We start from the raw sequence: 20,313 nt of genomic DNA, 5'->3' as shown, positions 1-20,313 counted from the left end.
GTGTGGACATTTCAGCCTCTTAAGATTTGGTGAGTGACCAAGGAAGTTGTTTCCTTAATTCATGGTGGAAGTGTTATGAAGTTGTAGAAATTATGTAGGCTAATAATGAAATTTCTCAATGCCAGATGGCTATAGTTTGAACAAGACATGACTCCTCAGATGTTGGAGTTTCAAAATCATGAAATGATGATACTAATAGGGTGGTGGCTTAACCCGAGTACAATGCAGAAAGTGATTGGGGAGCGACTGGATTTGACTGGGTTGTTTAGGGTGGAGCCCTTTGATCAGGTGGAGAGCAGGCTCACACCAAAAGATCTCTGGACCTTGAGCAAAGATAAGGGTCGGGCTTTTAAAGCTGAAAACCACAATTGCATTTGGAGGAGAAAACAAATGGGAACAAGGAACAGGTAACATTTGGCCCTCATTGTTTCATAAGACAATTGCAGTTGCTGAAGGTACTGCCAAACAAGATAAGGTGGCGAGACTTCCTGGAGCCACAGTTTGGGTTTCAAAAAGTCCCGGATTTGGTCACACGAGGGAGGGAGGTGAAAATGGAGCCATCAGGTAATATATGTCTGCTGCTTCTTCAGAATTTGGACTCCTGGGCTTGAGATTGTCCCTTATTACATAAGTTTGCCAGTAACCTTTCTGTTCTTGTGAGAATGCTTTGATTCTGTACTCTGATCTTTGGACATGGCTTTGTCTTGTTGTAACACCTTGATTTCCTGTCATCTCTGGGTAAAAACGGCAGTCTTCTTGTTCGGCCCCTCCATATGGTCTCAACTACAATGCCTTGTATTTAGAAGCAATGCTGTATTTGCTGGCAATGCCATTTTTTTTTAGGGTTTGGGATAGACGGACGAACATATCTGTCAAAAACTTGGTATCAGACATTGTGATGCAGCTCATTAAGCTGCCACATGGGACACCTGCATCACTTACCAGAGTGCAGGTTTGATTTCCAGCTACTCTGTTTCTGATCTAGCAGGGCTGGGCAATGCTGAACCCAGGAGCCAGGAACTCCATGCTGATCTCCAATGTGGATGGTGGAGACCCATCACCCTGTTTGCCCAGACTCGGGAAGCTGCATCAAAGTGCAATAGCAGGAATTCAAACCAGCACTCAGATATAGGATGCTGGTATTGCAAGCAGTAACTTAACCCACCGGGTCACAACATTGGTCCCAGTAGGTGCTACTTTGAATATGATGGATATTTAAAGACTTCCCATGAATACATTTTGGATTTTGGTTTCTTGCAATGATTTAAATGCTCAGTCAAGCTTTGATCAAGATTCCTTTAGATAATAATGTTGTTGATGAATAAAATAAAATACTATCTTTTATTGTTTTTTTCTCAGTTCCAAACACTGTTCTAAGGACTTCCTATGCATCATCTTATTTAGATCCCCATCACAACCATGGAAGATAAGCATTGTTCTTATTTTTGTTTGAGGAATCAAAAAAGGCTTACAGTTGCTCTAGTACTGTTAGAATAGTTGCATGCTTCAGTGTATTTGCTATATGGTAGACCAGCTGTACTTGCCTTAGTCACTTGACATGGTAAAACATTAAAGATTGCTCTTTCTAGTCCCCAAATCTGTGTTCTCTAGACCCTTCTTGGCTGCCTCTTTTGACTCTCCTTTTTACACTTCATCAATGAACACCAGCACAAAGATAGAGCCATTGAATGAAAGCTTTGAATGCTCTTTGTGTCTTATGTTGATAATCATTTTTAGAATTTTTGCAACAATATATAATTTATTCCACACTTAAAAGCTCTTACTTCATTTTTTTTTTTAACAGGCAGAGTGGACAGTGAGAGAGAGAGACAGAGAGAAAGGTCTTCCTTTGCCGTTGGTTCACCCTCCAATGGCCGCCACGGCCAATGCACTGTGCTGATCCGAAGGCAGGAGCCAGGTGCTTCTCCTGGTCTCCCATGGGGTGCAGGGCCCAAGCACTTGGGCCATCCTCCACTGCCTTCCTGGGCCACAGCAGAGAGCTGGCCTGGAAGAGGGGCAACCGGGACAGAATCCGGCGCCCAACCGGGACTAGAACCCGGTGTGCCGGTGCTGCAATGCGGAGGATTAGCCTAGTGAGCCAACAGCGCTGGCCAAAAGCTCTTACTTCGTTTTAAGTCGGGTATCCATACCGATACCTTCAGGTCTTAATGTATGATCTGGAATACTGAAATTGAAAAATGATTTAATCGTGGAAACTTAATAGTCCTCTTTTTGTCTTTCACTGCCTTTATTTTCTATGTAGTGATAAATGTGAGTGCAGAATTTGTGACTGAGAGGTAGTGTCAGATATTTAACCATATTTTCTCATGAACATTCTTGGCAATGAGATTAAACATACCTTTTAAAGAAATCACATTACTCACATGTTTATATAGTAGTCAAAGATAATAAATTTTATATCAATCTTTAATGCACTGTTCATTTGTTTTCAAGTCTGGAAGTAGATATCATTTAGCTAGAGATAGCTTTTTACAAAACTGTCATTCTTTATAGTGCTCATACATTTTTCTAAAGAGAACAAATATTTATTTTATTTAGAATTATGTTAAGTCACACAAAATGAAACAAATTGTAAAACATGTTTTTCCAAATGGATTATCACTTTCTCTATGACTTAATTTCCTCTGACAATTTTTGTAACCATAATGGTTTTCTACTGAGAACTCTGGTTAGGTTTAGTGAGGCACACATATTTCACGCTGCTGTGAAAACCAGTCAAATCAAATGGAGAAATATCTATGACAGAACGGACAGTGCAAAAGCAAGACAGTTCAGGGAAATTGATGTTGAACTGGGATTCATAAAGCGTGCAACAAAGCCATAACCAATATTATAACAGTTTAAGCAACCATCTCCTTAAGATAGAATACATTGCAGGATGGTATACTGCCTTTTAGATTCAGAGGGGAGAGAGAGACAGACAGAGACTCATCTGCCAAACCATTGAAACTTCTTATTGTCTTAAAGCCATATAACAAGGAGTTAGTGTGAGTAGGCCTGGTCAAACCCCTTGCAATGGTCAAAATGTATCCACCCAAATTCATTTGCTGAAATTTGATCACCAATATCATAGGCTTAAGAGAGGAGAGTCTTTAGGTGTGATTAGGTCACCAGTGCAGTTTTTTGGCCTAAAAATAAGCCATGTCTTTATAGAAAAAAAATTTGTTGAAGGAGCCATGTGTCCCTTCTGCCCTGTCTCCGTTCTGCTGTCCCTCATAAGAACACAACTTGCAAGGCGCCATCTTGGAAGCAAGGATGGGATTTTCAACAGACTCCTGAACCTTCCAGGACTGTGCTCTTTGACTTCCCATCCTCCAGAACTGTGGGAAATCCCTTTCTGTTGCTACCCAGTCTAAGATATTTGTTATAGCAGCACAAATGGCCTATCTCCCTCCCAGGTACAATAGCATCAGAAACTCTGTTCACACATTTATCACCTTTGGTATTCTGCATGTAGCCACTGATAAATTTGTCTACTGTCCAAGTTGTATATTCCATGATAGCCAAGACTATATGTGGGTACTTCAAAATGTTTGTGTGAAATTGAATTAAAAATAAGTTTGTTTTGGTGTAAAATTTTTTTTGGTGGGGCAAATTCATGCTTACTAGGGATATTCAAAATGTTCATGGAAAATATGTATTATTAAAATGCAAATTATGAATTTGCATTGGATTTCAAAAAATATTTTGACTGCCCCAAAAAATTAACTTTTAATTCCATTTTACCACAAGCTTTAAAAAATGCTCTTATATTGGTTTTTCTCTAGCTTCTAGAAAAACCATAGTGAAAAGTGTGTAGACTATATATAGAATAAATGAGTCAGTGGCTTCACTGATGGAATTATTTAATCAATAGTAGCTATGTAATATATAAATTATTGCTGAAAAATTCCCTAAACTATATTTTAATAAAGTATAATTTCTGTAAACATCAATTTATACAACTCAGCTTTGCAGTATCTTGTAAGAAATAGGTTCAAATCAAGGTCTGGGACAAATATTCTGGTGCTCCCTACACTATGCCACCTGTTTTGATAATATGCTTTATGCCTAGTTTTAAAATATTTGTGTTAAGAAATGTTACTTTGTGTTTGTTGAGATCATATAGCACTAAACATAGTGCTGGAGAGTGTTTGTGGCTAGAGATACTAAAAGTTATTGATTGCCATTTGAACTAACCAATTTTTGAAATTTCCATAATAATTACAAATGGCGAAAAATATACTTGTCATCAAAGTAGTTCACATTCTAGTGAGTAGATTATCACTTAAAGTGCTTGTTTTGGAGCAGATGATTGGAGCAGTGGTTAAGTTGCCACTTCATATGCCTGAATCCTAGACTGAGGTACCGGTTTTAGTTGTAGATTCTCTGCATCTGGTCCATCTTCCGGCTAATGCACACCCTGGAAGGCAGCAGATGATGCCTGAAGTACTTGTATCCCTGCACTCACATGGGACATCCGGATTGAGTCTGGGCTGCTGGCTTTCTCTTGGCCCAGCACTACTTGCTGTTATGCAAGTGAACCAATGATTAGAAAAAAGAAAATAAAGAAATAAACCAACTTTTTTATGTTTATTTATTTGAGTGGTAGAGTTAGAGAGAGGGAGAGACTCAGAGAGAAAGGTCTTCCATCCACTGGTTCACTCCTCAAATGGTCGCAATGTCCAGAGCCAGGCCTTGCTGAAGCCAGGAGGCAGGAGCATCTACCAGGTCTCCCTTGCTGGGGCAGGGGCCCCAGCACTTGGGCCGTCTTCCACTGCTTTCCCATGTCATTAACAGGAAATTGAATCTGAAGTGGAATAGTGGAACTTGAATCGGTGCCCATATGGGATGCTGACACCACATGTGGAGTCTTAACCTACTACACCACAGTGCCAGCCCCAATAAATACATTTTTAAATTAGGTATTTAGTGGCTGGCATTGTGTTGTTGTGGGTTAAGGCACTGCCTTCAGTACCAGCATCCCATATGGGCACTGGTTCAAGTCTCAGCTGCTCCATTTCTGATCCAGCTCCCTGCTAATGCTCCTGAGAAAGCAACAGAAGGTGGCCCAAGTGATCAAGAGAGAGACAGAAGAGGTCTTCCATCCAATGGTTCACTCTCCAGATGGCTGCAACTGCCGGAGCTGCACAGATCCAATGCCAGGTCTACCATGCAGATGCAGGGGCCCGGGGACTTGGGCCATCCTCCACTGCTTTCCCAGGCTACAGCAGAGAGCTGGATCGGAAGTGGAGCAGCTGGGACTCGAACCTGCATCCACATGGGATGCCGGCACTGCAGGTGGCAGCTTTACCTGCTAGGCCACAGCTCCGACCTTGAGATTTTTATTTCAATATGATGTCACTCTTTGAATCTAGAAATCATCTGTGCTTTGAAATCTAATTTATCTTCTGTTAATACTCATACAGCCACTTCAAATTTTCTTTTATTAGTATTGGCATGATGTATAATTATTTTTCTCCCTTTCATTCTTAACTTCCTTCTATCAACATTTCTGAATCTGATTTTTTGAGGCTGCATATAATGGAATCAAGCTTTCTTGCTTTTACTACCCTGTTGATATCTACTTTTAATTGATATTTTCACATCATTTGCATTTATTCTAATTATTGATGTGTTAGGACTTACATCTGTCATTTATTTTGTTTGTCTTTATGCTTTTATTTTCTGTTTTACTTTTTTACTTTCCTGTTGTTTATTTGTACATTTTTTAGAGCCTCATTTTTTTTTTTTTTTTTGGACAGGCAGAGTGGACAGTGAGAGGGAGAGACAGAGAGAAAGGTCTTCCTTTCATTGGTTCACTCCCCAAATGGCTGCTACGGCCGGCGCTTCGCTGATCTGAAGCCAGGAGCCAGATGCTTCTCCTGGTCTCCCATGTGGGTGCAGGACCCAAGCACTTGGGCCATCCTCCACTGCCTTTCCGGGCTACAGCAGAGAGCTGGACTGGAAGAGGAGCAAACGGGACAGAATCTGACGCCCCAGCTGGGACTAGGACCTGGTGTGATGGCGCCGCAGGTGGAGGATTAGCCTAGTGAGCCGTGGCGCCGGCCTAGAACCTCATTTTTATAACTTTAATAGAAAGTTTTTTTTCTGGGCATTACATAATATATACATGATTGAGTCTAATGTTATCATCATTTACTTGTTTGAGGAAAGAAATATAACCCTCTTTACCTAAATTTATGTTCCCCAGTTAGTAGCATTTTTTTTTGTCTTAAATATTTCCTCTTTATATATTTTGAACCACATCAGTTGGTGTCATCATTTCTCATGAAATACACTTAGGAATGCATACAGGAAGTAGAAAAGCCTGTGGTGCCTATCTATAATATCATACTTTTTTATTGTTGTTGTTCTTGTCTGTCCAACTGATCTTGCAATTCAGGAGAAGAGGCAGAAGTAAAAACCCTTTGTCTTTGTCGGAAAAGCAGTGCATATATTCAAACCACTCTTGATGTTAACAAATAACAAGAAACTCAGTGTCCTAAACCAATGAGCATTTATTATTTCATAGTTCTGGAGTCCAGATGTACAAGGATCTCACTGGACTAAAATTATTAGGTGTTAGAAGTCTTATTTGTAGAGATGCTAGAGAAAAAATCGATTGCCTTCTCTTTTCCAGTTTCTGACACCTGCCTGCTGTGGGGAGCAATTCAGACTATACTGTTACTGGAATTAAGACTTATTCTATGCATCTGCTCTCCCACAATATGGCGCTGGGAGAGAAGAAAGAGGCTTCTACACAGCTGCCTCCAGTTCAGCCAATAAACTGTAGGACTTGCTCCTGATTGGAGAGCAGCGTGCTCGGCGTGTGGGCAGCCGAGTTAGGATTGGCGGAGGAGGACTATAAAGGAGGAGAGAGACGGCATGCACCAGGAACATCTAAGAGGAACATCTGAGGGAACACCTGTGCAGCCCCCGAGAGAGCCGGCCGGCGGTGTGCCGCTCCCCTGCGGAAGTGGGGAATGTGGCCAGGGGGAACTGCCCTTCCATGGAGGTGGAAGGGACAGTAGCCAACCCGGGAAGAACCAGCAGCAAACCCGGGGAGGGCCGAGCAGACGAAAGAACAGCGCAGGGTCCTGTGTCGTTCCTCCACGAAGAGGGGGAGCGACATAATGGTGCCGTGACTCGGATATGAAGCCTAGGCAGGGTTTAGTGTCGTTCCCCCATGAAGACGGGGAGCGACAGCCTGCCTGCCTGCCTTCTTGGTTTTTTCCTAACAGCCGGTTGAGTCTTTCTCACATCCAGTGCCTCATGCTGACTCTTCTCCTACCCTATCTGACATGTCAGGGTACTTGTGTTTACACTGGGCTCAGCTGCATTACCCAGGGTATTATTTCATGCTCTGCTGATTACCAGGCTTATGTGAAGTGTGGCTGGATACAGATTAAGAAAGACTAAGTAGACTTGATATACAGCAGTGTAGTCTGTATAAATTAAAATAAACCATCAACAAAACTCAGAGCAGGAGTGGGTGTTTGCTGCAGCCGTTAAGATGCTGTTTGGGATGCCTACATTCCATATTGGAGTACCTGGTTTGAATCCCACTTCCACAACTTCTACTCCAGTTTCCTGCTGGTGTGTATTCTTGCAGGTAATGGCCAAGTATTTGGGTCCTTGCCAGCAATATGGGAGACTGAATGGTCTTCAGGTTCTTGCTTCAGCCGGGTCTTTCCTTAGGATTAACACAATTGAAGAGCAAACGAACTTATGGGAGCTCTCTCTTTCTCTCTGTCCCCCATCACTATACACACACTGTGCTTTGTCTTTCAAATAAATAAATAGCTTTAAAAAAAACTATAGTAAAGCAAGAAGTGATTATGGGGCAATATCAAGAGATCTCACAAATATATAACAGGTGCCCTGGGAAAAGAAAAGAGACAAAGTGGGAAAAGATCAACTAAAGTGTTCATGACTTAGAATTTGCCAATTTTTGAAGTATAGTATACTACAGATACTACAACCCCTGAGACCCTAGGAACCACACACACACACACAACACACACACACATATACACACTATACCATACCATACCACACCTATACAACTCATGAATTACTAAAGTAATCAAGAAATTCTGGTTGGTAGGGATAGGAAGAAAACACTGCACACATAGACACCAAGTACAAATTACACAAGAATTCTAATCAGAAACAATGGAAGCCTAGAGAAAATGCAGTGACATAGTTGAGATACTGAGGGAAACACACATGCCCACTGTAGATTTTAATAGCTAGCAATGGAGTTTTTCAGACAAATGAACGTAGAGGGAAATTGCTACAAAAGATGTGCCTACAAGAATGTTAAGATTGTAATCAGATAGAAGGAAAAAGATAGCTGGAAGAAATCTGGATCTACACACACACAAATGAAATGCACGAGAAATGGTACAGGTGAAAGTGAATAAGGGAGTTGGAGTCGCAGCTCAGTGAGTTAAGCCACCAGCTGCAGCCCAGCATCCTGTGGTGGAAAGCCAGCCCAGGTCCTGGCTACTTAGCTTCTGACCCAGCTGCCTGCTAATGTGCCTGAGAAAGTGGGAGGAGATGGTTCAATGACTTGGGCCTCTGCAGCCCATGTTGGAGACCTGCGTAGTTCCTGGATCCTGGCTTCCACCTGGCTTGACCTAGCTATTGTGACCAATTAGATGAGAAAAAACAGATGGAAAGATTCTCTCTCTCTCTCTCTCTCTCTCTCTCTCTCTCAGTCTTGTCTCTCCCTCCCTCTGTTGCTCTGTCATTCAAATAAATAAATAAATAAATAAATAAATCCTTTTTAAAAAAATGTGACTATGGACAACAACATTAGCTTACTTTTATCACTCTAAATGATAATGATTAACTGAAATCTAAAGTACTGATACTGCATTATAAGCTTTATAACAAATGGGAAGGAAAATTTGTGTCAACCATAGCACATAAGAAGCAGATTATGGAAGGATGAGCTATGCATGAAGTTGTCAGGTGAAGACAACATATGCAAAAAAGACGCATATTTTAGACGCAAGTGTAACCCATAAAAAACTGTAAATCTAATGTGTAATAAATTGTGAATGGAGAAAGAATCACAAGCTATTGGGTTTTGGAATCCATCTGCAAGAAGGCAGGAAAAGTGGAAAAATACAAATAAATAGAGACTAGAAAACAGTACATTCAAAATCAATCATCAACATCACTGTAAGTGTATGTAAATGGTCTAACCCCCCAAATCAGAGGTCAAAATATCATCAGGCTGAATAACAAGGAAATACTCAGATAAGTGTTTTCAACAAGGCACACCATTTAAATATAATGACAAAGCAAAGGTTAAAGGATGTAAAAACATACTACTGGGTTAATGTTGGAAACTATATTTCAGAATAAGGAAAATTACAAATGTTTGCAAAGAGGGACATTACGTATTGATGAAGTCAACTGAAAACACAGCAGTTTTTTAAAAAAATATATTTATTTTATTTATTTGAAAGAGTTACAAAGAGAGGTAGAGCCAAAGAGGTAGAGAGGTAGAGAGAGAGAGAGAGGTCTTCCATCTGCTGGTTCACTCCCCAAATGACCACAATGGCCAGAGCTGAGCTGATCCGAAGCCAGGAGCCAGGAGCCAGGAGCTTTTTCCATGTCTCCCACGAAGATGCAGGGGCCCAAGGATTTGAGCCGCCTTCTACCACTTTCCCAGGCCATAGCAGAGAGCTGAATCGGAAGTGGAGTGGCTGGGACTTGAACCAGCGCCCATATGGGATGCTGGCACTGCAGGCGGTGGCTTTAATCCACTGCGCCACAGTGCCGGCCCCAACACAGCAGTTTTAAATGCATGTTCACTTACTGTGAAAGCTTCAAAACACAAAGGAGAGCAGATATGCATTTACATTTGGATACTTGAACAATCTTGTCTCAAGCTGATAGAAGAAGTAGTCACAGAATCAGTAAGGGTAACTTTAAACACCATCATGATACTTGATCAAACTGACATTGAACAAAAATTATATGTTGCAGTATCAGCAAACACAATTTGATCTACTGAGCCGCGTTACACACTACAAGAAATGGACATGTTTTTGGATGGGTGCCGCAAAACCACACTGTCTTAATTCATTTTTTGCTGCTGTAATAATATACAAATTGGGTAGTTCGTAATGAACAGCGACTGTTGGCTCATGGGTCTATAGAAGCCAGCATCTGGCATGGGCCTTCTTCCTAAGAAATCATGGCAGAAGGACCAAAGACCAAAAGATATCAAGGGACAGAACTTGCAACCCTAAGCCCCTTTATAAATTACACTAATTGGTTTGTAAGAATGGACCAAGATGTAAACACCTCCCCATGGGCCCCATCTACTAACAAAGTTGAATTATGGGTTAAATTCTCTACACATACTTTTCTAAAGGACACATTGAAACCATAGCACCCAGTGAACTATTTTTATCCTTACTAAATATAGAGGCAGTTTCTGTTTGCCATGAGGGTGCAATGCGGTTTATAAAAAACTCATTGAATGTGTTGGAATAGCCATCAAAGGCAAGAGATGAAGGAATAAACAAGGGTTAAACAAGGAGAGAATGGGTGCAGGAGAAAACAAGGAATGTTCTCCTCCACCTAAATGGTGTTTTTCTGACTATGAGGCATATTTTATGTTTGAATATTAGTTCCATTGATCACTTCAACTTGTCTAGATCTACCACATTCTTCAAGTTGTGATTCAAACATCTGTGTTTTCAAGAAGACATTTGTGAACAAAAGCAAGGAAGGAACTCTGAGCTACTGTACTTCTTTTAGCACTATTGCTTAAATTGTACATTAGTTTACTGTTGGTATCAGTAATAACCTCTAAGTATAAACACCTTATAAATAGGGAATGAGAAAGAGTGCTGGAATTCCTATGTAGGCATTTTCAAAATTGTATTACTATCATTAGCCTTTTACATTGTTTTTAGTTCCTGAAATATTTAATTTGTAAATTTATTTGTTCTCTAATTCATACAGCAGTTTTCCGAAGTACAGAATAGTACAAAAGGATTCTCTGTAATGAAAACAATTATTAATAGTATAACTTAACATTGGTAATGATCTCTTCATCAAAACTACAGTTAGAAAATAGAATTTAGGTACTTTGCAAGCATTGCCTGTGATGTTTGTATTCTCTTTCAATATTTGCATATGTTATGCCTTATTAGATGCCTTTTTCATGCATTTAAATATAATGAATGCAGGCTCCTTTTATAAAGTTGGTTAACCTCAAATTTCTGTTTCATTTTTGTACTCCATTTCTTTTTTTTTCATTATTTTTTATAGATTTATTTACGTATTTGACAGGCAAAGTTACAGAGAGGCGAAAGCAGAGAGAGACAGAGAAGTGTCTTTCATCTGCTGGTTCACTCCCCAGGTGGCTGCAATGGCCAGAGCTGTGCCAATCCAAAGCTAGGAGCTTGGAGCTTCTTCTGGGTCTCCCATGGGGGTGCAGGGACTAGGGCCATCTCCACTGCTTTCCCAGGCCATACTCGAGAGCTGGATTGGAAGTGCAGCAGTCAGTACTCGAACCACTACTAATGCGAGTTTTGTTTGTTATTTCTTTGTATTTTAATTTATACAGACTACACTGGTGTATATCAAGTCTACTTAGTCTTTCTTAATCTGTATCCAGCCACACTTCACATAAGCCTGGTAATCAGCAGAGCATGAAATAATACCCTGGGTAATGCAGCTGAGCCCAGTGTAAACACAAGCACCCTGACATGTCAGATAGGGTAGCAGAGTCAGTGTGAGGCACTGGATGTGAGAGACTCAACTGGCTGTCATGAATCCTATGCATTCCAATATTAATACATCCATCTTGCTTTAAAAATCCGTATCTATGTGTACAATATTTATATATGAAGTGAACATGAAAATATTGCAAATTGTTACATCTATGTGTGTTCATTGAAGTATTTTTTAAATTATTTGAACTGTTTAAAGAGAAATTGCAAACAAAACCTAGTAACTTAAATAAGTAAAATTAACATTTCTAGACAGACCTACACCCACAGATTGGGTAATATGAAGAGTATTTAGGTAAATTAAGAACAAAATTATGGGGAGCCAAGATGGTGGAATAGTGAGGGCGCGCACCGATAGTCCGGGAAAATTTAGTTTAATAAAAGGGGAGTTACAGTAGCCGCAGAAAAAAGAACCAGGAAAATATTGCAGGGGAAACCCTTCTGGATGAATCGGAGGACCTACTGGGAGAACAAGGTTGCCCACCACGCGGAAGCCAAGTCGCGGGACCGAGCCGCGGAAGCCCCAGGGTCTGCGCACCAGTGCTCGAAGGGGAGTGCATGCCACACAGACAACAGCGGGGAGACTTGGGACGCTCAGGGCACCGAGTCCACACATCGGCGCTGGAAGGGGAGGTGAGCTCAATAACCCGAGACATTGGTGGGGAAACGGGGGTCAGAATCTAGAGGGGGGCCGGAAAGTGCAGCAAACTCACTACCGGAAAGAAGGAAAAAAAAGCTTCGGGGTTTCTCTTCCCCCTAACCTTGCAAAGGTTACAAGGCTGCAAGGCTTGAAGAATTCCCAAGAGACAAAGAGCAGGCCTCCTCTCTGGATTTACATATCAATGGGGGAGAGCTAAGGAACTGAGTCACTACAATTCAGTAGCCTAGGCAACCCAGTGGGAGTCCAGAGGAGCCAAAGACTGGAAGCGAAATACCATCAATTCTGCACGGCCATGCCATGCGGTGTTACTTACCCCCTGAATAAATAAAATACATAAATAAATAAAAAGAGAGAGATTTACCAGGCATAACCTGAGGGTGTCACCTTTGCACACCCTTAACCAGGAAGAACCAGGCAGAGCTCTCAGGCCGCACCCATCTCAAGCCTCCAAGGCTCCTCCAACAGCAGGCAGTCCACTTAACACGGACACAGTATATAAAAAAAAAAAAAACGCACAGTGATGCAAGAAGAATTAACTATGCCGAGTAACAAACACAGAAATAGAGGGAGCAAGATCAACGATGACACTATGATGCCTCCAAATAAACAAAACACCCAAAGCCAAGATTATGAAGATGATGAGATAGAAGAAATGCAAGATACGGATTTCAAAAAATTTATGATAAGAACATTTAGAAGTTTTCAAAAGCAAATCCTTGAACTACAGAAATCCTTAATGGACAAGATTGAAAATCTCTCTCATGAAAATGAAATTTTAAGGAAGAGTCAAAATGAAACTCAGAAACTAGTAGAACAGGAAAGTGTTATAGTGAAGAGAAATCAAAATGAAATGAAGAGCTCAATAGATCAAATGACAAACACATTAGAAAGCCTTAAAAACAGAATGGGTGAAGCAGAAGAGAGAATATCGGACTTAGAAGATAGAGCACAGGAAAACATACAGTCAAACCAAAGAAAAGAAGAGGAAATTAGAAATCTAAAAAATATTGTTGGGAACCTACAGGATACTATTAAAAAAACCAACATTCGAGTTCTAGGAGTTCCTGAAGGCATGGAGAAAGAGGATTGGAAGGCCTTTTTAGTGAGATACTAGCAGAGAACTTTCCAGGTTTGGAGAAGGAAAGAGATATCCTAGTACAGGAAGCTCATAGAACCCCCAATAAACATGACCAAAAGAGATCCTCACCACGACACGTGGTAATTAAACTTACCACAGTGAAACATAAAGAAAAGATCCTAAAATGTGCAAGAGAGAAACGTCAGATTACTCTCAGAGGATCTCCAATCAGACTCACAGCAGACTTCTCATCAGAAACCCTACAGGCTAGGAGGGAATGGCGAGACATAGCACAGGTGCTAAGAGAGAAAAATTGCCAGCCCAGAATATTATATCCTGCCAAGCTCTCATTTGTGAATGAAGGTGAAATAAAGACCTTTCATAGCAAACAGAAATTGAAAGACTTTGTGGCCACTCGTCCAGCCCTGCGAAAGATACTTAAAGATGTGCTACACTCAGAAACACAGAAACACGGCCATCAATATGAAAGAAGGGAAAGGAAGAACACCTACCAGTAAAAGAGCATGGGAAGCTCAAAGCATATACTAGAAAATATTTCCGGGAAAATGGCAGGGCAAAGTCACTACGTATCAATAGTCACATTGAACATTAATGGTCTGAATTCTTCAGTTAAAAGACACCGTTTGGCTGACTGGCTCACAGAACACAACCCAACTATTTGTTGCCTACAAGAAACACATCTCTCTAACAAAGAGGCATGCAGACTGAAAGTGAAAGGTTGGAAAAAGATATTCCATGCCAACAGAAACAAAAAAAAAAAGCAGGTGTAGCCATATTAATATCAGACAAAATAAACTTTAATACAAAAACTGTTAAGAGAGACAAAGAGGGACACTATATAATGATTAAGGGTTCAATTCAACAGGAAGATGTAACTATTATAAATGTATATGCACCTAATTACAGGGCACCGGTCTATTTAAAAGATATGTTAAGGGACTTAAAGGGAGACTTAGATTCCAATACAATAGTACTGGGGGACTTCAATACTCCACTCTCAGAAATAGACAGATCATCCGGACAGAAGATCAACAAGGAAACAGCAGATTTAATTGACACTATTGCCCAAATGGATCTAACAGATATCTACAGAACTTTCAACCCTACATCTACAGACTTCACATTGTTCTCAGCAGTGCATGGAACCTTCTCTAGGATTGATCACATACTAGGCCATAAAGCAAGTCTCAGCAAATTTAAAAGAATTAGAATCATACCATGCAGCTTCTCAGACCACAGCGGAATGAAGCTGGAAATTAGCAACTCAGGAAACCCCAGAAAGTATGCAAACACATGGAGACGGAACAATATGCTCCTGAATGAACACTGGGTCATTCAAGAAATCAAAAGAGAAATCAAAAACTTTCTGGAAGTAAATGAGAATAACAACACAACATATCAAAACTTATGGGATACAGCAAAAGCAGTATTGAGAGGCAAGTTTATAGCAATAGGTGCCTATATCAAGAAATTCGAAAGGCACCAAATAAATGAGCTTTCAGCGCACCTCAAGGACCTAGAAAAACTGCAGCAAACCAAACTCAAATCTAGTAGGAGAAGAGAAATAATTAAAACCAGAGAAGAAATTAACAGGATTGAATCCAAAAAAAAACATTACAAAAAATCAGTCAAGCGAGAAGCTGGTTTTTTGAAAAAATAAACAAAATTGACACCCCATTGGCCCAACTAACTAAAAAAAGAAGAGAAAGACCCAAATCAATAAAATCAGAGATGAAAAAGGAAACGTAACAACAGACACCACAGAAATAAAAAGAATCATCAGAAATTACTACAAGGACCTGTATGCCAGCAAACAGGAAAACCTATTAGAAATGGATAGATTCCTGGACACATGCAATCTACCAAAATTGAACCATGAAGACATAGAAAACCTAAATAGACCCATAACTGAAACAGAAATTGAAACAGTAATAAAGGCCCTCCCAACAAAGAAAATCCCAGGACCAGATGGATTCACTGCTGAATTCTACCAGACATTTAAAGAAGAACTAACTCCAATTCTTCTCAAACTATTCAGAACAATCGAAGAAGAGGGAATCCTCCCAAATTCTTTCTATGAAGCCAGCATCACCTTAATCCCTAAGCCAGAGAAAGATGCAGCACTGAAAGAGAATTAGAGACCAATATCCCTGATGAACATAGACGCAAAAATCCTCAATAAAATTCTGGCCAATAGAGTACAACAACACATCAGGAAAATCATCCACCCAGACCAAGTGGGATTCATCCCTGGTATGCAGGGATGGTTCAACATTCGCAAATCAATCAATGTGATTCACCACATTAACAGACTGCAAAAGAAAAACCATATGATTATCTCAATTGATGCAGAGAAAGGATTTGATAAAATTCAACACCCTTTCATGATGAAAACTCTAAGCAAATTGGGTATAGAAGGAACATTCCTCAATATAATCAAAGCAATTTATAAAAAACCCACAGCCAGCATCCTATTGAATGGGGAAAAGTTGGAAGCATTTCCACTGAAATCTGGCACCAGGCAGGGATGCCCACTCTCACCACTGCTATTTAACATAGTTCTGGAAGTTTTAGCCAGAGCCATCAGACAAGAAAAAGAAATCAAAGGAATACAAATCAAGAAGGAAGAAGTCAAACTATCCCTCTTTGCAGATGATATGATTCTGTACTTAGAGGATCCAAAGAACTCTACTAAGAGACTATTGGAACTCATAGAGGAGTTTGGCAAAGTGGCAGGATATAAAATCAATGCACAAAAATCAACAGCCTTTGTATACACAAGCAATGCCACGGCTGAGAAAGAACTGCTAAGATCAATCCCATTCACAATAGCTACAAAAACAATCAAATACCTTGGAATAAACTTAACCAAGGACGTTAAAGATCTCTACGATGAAAATTACAAAACCTTAAAGAAAGAAATAGAAGAGGATACCAAGAAATGGAAAAATCTTCCATGCTCATGGATTGGAAGAATCAACATCATCAAAATGTCCATTCTCCCAAAAGCAATTTATAGATTCAATGCAATGCCAATCAAGATACCAAAGACCTTCTTCTCAGATCTAGAAAAAATGATGCTGAAATTCATATGGAGGCACAAGAGACCTCGAATAGCTAAAGCAATCTTGTACAACAAAAACAAAGCCAGAGGCATCACAATACCAGATTTCAGGACATACTACAGGGCAGTTGTAATCAAAACAGCATGGTACTGGTACAGAAACAGATGGATAGACCAATGGAACAGAATTGAAACACCAGAAATCAACCCAAACATCTACAGCCAACTTATATTTGATCAAGGATCCAAAACTAATTCCTGGAGCAAGGACAGTCTATTCAATAAATGGTGCTGGGAAAACTGGATTTCCACGTGCAGAAGCATGAAGCAAGACCCCTACCTTACACCTTACACAAAAATCCACTCAACATGGATTAAAGACCTAAATCTACGTCCTGACACCATTAAGTTATTAGAGAACATTGGAGAAACCCTTCAAGATATTGGCACAGGCAAAGAATTTCTGGAAAAGACCCTGGAGGTGCAGGCAGTCAAAGCCAAAATCAACTATTGGGATTGCATCAAATTGAGAAGTTTCTGTACTGCAAAAGAAACAGTCAGGAGAGTGAAGAGACAACCGACAGAATGGGAAAAAATATTTGCAAACTATGCAACAGATAAAGGGTTAATAACCAGAATCTACAAAGAGATCAAGAAACTCCACAAAAACAAAACCAACAACCCACTTAAGAGATGGGCCAAGGACTTCAATAGACATTTTTCAAAAGAGGAAATCCAAATGGCCAACAGGCACATGAAAAAATGTTCAAGGTCACTAGCAATCAGGGAAATGCAAATCAAAACCACAATGAGGTTTCACCTCACCCCGGTTAGAATGGCTCACATACAGAAGTCTACCAACAACAGATGCTGGCGAGGATGTGGGGAAAAAGGGACACTAACCCACTGTTGGTGGGAATGCAAACTGGTCAAGCCACTATGGAAATCAGTCTGGAGATTCCTCAGAAACCTGAATATAACCCTACCGTTCGACCCAGCCATCCCACTCCTTGGAATTTACCCAAAGGAGTTTAAATTGACAAACAAAAAAGCGGTCTGCACCCTAATGTATATTGCAGCACAATTCACAATAGCCAAGACCTGGAACCAACCTAAATGCCCATCAACGGTAGACTGGATAAAGAAATTATGGGATATGTATTCTTTCGAGTACTATACCGCAGTAAGAAACAACGAAATCCAGTCATTTGCAACAAAATGGAGGAATCTGGAACACATCATGCTGAGTGAAGTAAGCCAGTCCCAAAGGGACAAATACCATATGTTCTCCCTGATCGGTGACAACTGACTGAACACCAAAAAGGAAACCTCCTGAAGTGAAATGGACACTATGAGAAATGGTGACTTGATCAGCATAGCCCTGACTGTTAATGGACAACTTAATACATTATCCCTCTTAGTATTTTTTTTGTCTGTTCTACTTAATATGACTGGTTTAATTCTGTAATTATCACACAGTTATTCTTAAGTGTTGAAAATTAACTGAAATGTGATCCCTGTTAAACATAAGAGTGGGAATAAGAGAGGGAAGAGATGTATAATTTGGGGCATGCTCGGGCTGACTTGCCCCAAATGGTAGAGTTGGAAACATACCAGGGGAGTCCAGTTCAATCCCATCAAGGTGGCATGTGCCAATGCCATCTCACTATTCCAAGTGATCAATTTCAGTTCACAATTGATCATAATGAAAGGACTAAGAGTCAAAGGGAGCACATAAACAAGTCTAGTACCTGCTAACACTAACCAATAGAATAAATAAGGGGGAGAGTGATCCAACATGGGAAGTGAGATACTCAGCAGACTCATAGAATGGCGGATGTCCTAAATAGCACTCTGGCCTCAGAATCAGCCCTAAAGGCACTCGGATCTGGCTGAAAAGCCCATGAGAGTATTTCAGGCATGGAAAGCCAAGACACTCTGGCAAAAAGATCTCTGTGAGTGAGATCCCAGTGGAAAGAACAGGTCTTCAAAGAGGGAGGTACCTTTCTCTGAAGGGAGGAGAGAACCTCCACTTTGACTATGACCGTGTCTAAACAGGATAAGAGTAGGAGAACTCGGGGGGCTTCCATAGCCTTGGAAACTCATGACTGGAGCATAGGGAGATTACTGATGCCATAAACAGGAGTGTCAATTTGTAAAGTCAACAACAGGAGTCACTGTGCACTTACTCCTCATGTAGGATCTCTGTCCTTAATGTGCTGTACATTGAGGCTTAATGCTATAACAAGTACTCAAACAGTATATTTCACTTTGTGTTTCTATGGGGGTGCAAACGATTGAAATCTTTACTTAATGTACACTAAACCGATCTTCTGTAAAAAAAAAAAAGAAATTATCAATTCCCAACTTGACTTTCACTGGGATTAAACATGACAATAGGTCTGATCTGATTTCATCATCATTTAAAAAAAATCATCTATTATTTTTCACTTTATGTTTCTGTGTGGGAGCAAACTGTTGAAATCCTTACTTAAGGTATACTAAGCTGATCTTCTATATATTAAGATAATCGAAAATGAATCTTGATGTGAATGGAAGGGGAGAGGGAGTGGGAAAGAGGAGGGTTGTGGGTGGGAGGAACGTTATGGGGGGGAAGCCATTGTAATCCATAAGTCGTACTTTGGAAATTTATATTCATTAAATAAAAGATAAAAAAAAGAACAAAATTATGAGCATATTAAATGAGATATAGTAGATGAGCTACAGCAGTATTCCAACTAAATGATTGAAAGACTAAAAGAAAGCCTGGTATAAGGTAGTAGTAAAAGAAAATGACATGAAAAGCACTTCAGAGAAGTAGAAAAATGTTTGGAGGACAATCTACGCATTTAATAAATTAAATAATAATGATTAATATAAGTTGTACTCAGATTTGAAAACAGCAATCTTCAAAATGAACAGACCAAATTGATTAATTTATGTAATTAAGAAAAGTACAGGGACTGATGCTGTGTCATAGCAGGTACAGCCGACGCCTGTAGTGCCGGCATCCCACATGGGCGCTGGTTCCAGTCCCAGCTGCTCCACTTTTGATCCAGTTCCCTGCTAATGGCTTGAGAAAAGCTGTGGAAGATGGACCAAGTCTTTGGCCTCTGTCACACACATGGAGACCTGGAAGAAGCTCCTGGTTCCTGGCTTCAGCTTGACCCAGACCTGGCTGTTGTGACCATCTAGGGGAATGAACCAGAGATCTATCTCTATTTGTCATTCTCTCTTTCTCTCTCTCTCTCTCTCTCTCTCTCTCTCTCTCTCTCTCTAACGATGTCTTTCAAGTAATTAAAAATATATTTTAAAAAGAACATAATAACATTTTTAGAAAGTCAGAAACTTTTAATTAGGTTAAGGAAATATATTCTGCACATTCACACAGGGTTTATTGAAATTTTCTATAAATACTCATACCTTCCATGATCTAAGTTTCCATTAAAATTTTGGAAATTCTTTGTCATTAATTCTTTTTTTAAAAAAAGATTTATTTATTTATTTGAAAGTCAGAGTTGTCCAGCGCCATGGCTCACTTGGCTAATCCTCTGCCTGCGGCACCGGCAACCTGGGTTCTAGTCCCAGTTGGGGCGCTGGATTCTGTCTCCTGGTTACTCCTCTTCCAGTCCAGCTCTCTGCTGTGGCCCAGGAGTGCAGTGGAGGATGGCCCAAGTCCTTGGGCCCTGCACCTGCATGTGAGACCAGGAGGAGGCACCTG

At 40.3% G+C, this 20,313-nt stretch overlaps 1 long non-coding RNA gene across 6 annotated transcripts in view; it reads left to right on the top strand.

Moving 5' to 3' along the window:
* LOC149124837 (uncharacterized) overlaps positions 1-20,313 on the top strand; it is a 339,759-nt gene that overhangs the window by 2,506 nt on the left and 316,940 nt on the right. The window contains exon 3 of one of the 6 annotated variants that reach the window (XR_016211601.1): positions 6,644-11,181. The exons of 1 other annotated variant lie outside the window; for it this stretch is intronic. This is a non-coding gene — a long non-coding RNA (uncharacterized LOC149124837). Of the gene's footprint in view, positions 1-985; positions 1,337-1,359; positions 1,585-1,804; positions 3,537-6,643; positions 11,182-20,313 lie in introns of those variants that run through there. 4 more of the 6 variants (XR_016211603.1, XR_016211604.1, XR_016211602.1 and 1 more) reach the window with 4 other exon arrangements.

Source organism: Oryctolagus cuniculus, chromosome 8 (genome assembly GCF_051225735.1).
Source record: "Oryctolagus cuniculus isolate XC-2025 breed Fujian yellow rabbit chromosome 8, ASM5122573v1, whole genome shotgun sequence".
Classification (NCBI taxonomy): domain Eukaryota; kingdom Metazoa; phylum Chordata; class Mammalia; order Lagomorpha; family Leporidae; genus Oryctolagus; species Oryctolagus cuniculus.
The sequence above is the reverse complement of the archived record's forward strand: the minus strand, read 5'-3'. Positions and strand labels throughout refer to the sequence as shown.